Genomic DNA, 1,578 nt, shown 5'->3' on the forward strand with positions numbered 1-1,578 from the left:
GTTTGCCTTCGTCCAACAAGAAGTCTGCTTCAAATAATAGACTGCAGAGCCATGATAATCCTACATTTCTGGCTATGAGCAAAAATCTCAAAGTTCAATGGGCTTAACGATCGCTCGTTTTGAGTCGAGCCAATATTTTTTTAACTTGTTAAGCTAGCATGTTTGATGATCCCGATAATCTAGTTTCATGAATAGCTTGTTAAGATCGTTAATATTTTTGTTTTAGCCTGCATGGGAGAAGAAGGGTGGTGGTGGTGGCTCGCGAAAAGGGTGGGGTGGGGTTTAGAGAGATGAACCGGGCAGCAGCAACAAGGTGGAAGCAGCGGCTAGGCCGTGCGTGGTGGGCGCCGATGGTTAGATAGGTGTTAAAGGGCAGTTCGGTGCAAGAAGAGAAATGAAGGGGAGGAAGAAGGCGCACAAGCCCCAAGTCTTCATAATTTTTAGGCCACTCACGTATAGTCACCCCCATTTAAAATTCAATAAAGAGTGAGTGATGGCCCGTGCATTATTAGGCTGGTCACAGTGGGGAGGAACTTAGGAGTAACATCACACACTCCAATACAACTTTGCTTATGTGGCACGTATTTAGTGAAGAGAGAGGTGCTTGTGGTAACTAACTAAGTTACCGGAACATCACACACTCCAAGAAACAATGAGTCTATAACCTAATAAATACATCGTTGCATGACACTACATAGATATTCCTACCCACTATGGTGGTAGTAACATAGTCTAGGGAAGTGTGAAGTTACTAGCTTATGTTCTTGCCCATTGTGACCAGCCTAGTGGGACTTCACCTACTTGGCTAGTGAGCTTGCCCCGCGACTGCTCAATGGTTGTGGTAGCTTACTATTTAGATTTCATGCAAAATTTCTATTTTAAAAAATAAACTTGAAACTTTGCAAGTCAATTAAATATTAAAATTAGAATGTGCATATAAACATATCTTGTGTTTTTGGTGCGACACAAATATATAAAATGTGATTTCCCATATACTAGTAAGAGATATCATTTTAAGTATTTATGTTGGCTTTGCGCATCGGCTGAATGATGTTTGGATAAGACCAGACGTCTGGGCGGCCATTAGATGGTGAGCGCGACAAACGTTCGATCTCCGCCCATTAGGTGCATCCCTCTGCAACAACGACCATGTTGCCCTCAGCCCTTTGCAACACGACCTTTGTTGTGCTCTGTTTTGAACTTTCTTATACCGTTGCAACACGCCCTATGTTGTGACCGCAACATGATGATGTTGCAAATTACATTTACACACTTCATTGCAACACGGCCCCCTGTTGCAGTCGTCTCTCATGCAGCATTGTTGCCCCCACACACACATGGCGGACCTTGAGCACCGTCACAACCGTCGAGATTGTAGCAACATCGATGTTGGAACCCATCCACCACATTAGCGTTGTTGCTACAGGTCGATGGTGAGCGGTTCAATGTTGAGGCGTTGATGTTGCAGTACCCGACAAAAATGATGGCGCTGGTATCCATAACATTAGCAAGCAGAAGGATGTCACCCCTCCTCAACACCGGGAGAGCAAAGCAACACATGTCTTCGCTGTGTCGCAT

Source organism: Triticum dicoccoides, chromosome 6B, assembly GCF_002162155.2.
Source record: "Triticum dicoccoides isolate Atlit2015 ecotype Zavitan chromosome 6B, WEW_v2.0, whole genome shotgun sequence".
Taxonomy (NCBI): domain Eukaryota; kingdom Viridiplantae; phylum Streptophyta; class Magnoliopsida; order Poales; family Poaceae; genus Triticum; species Triticum dicoccoides.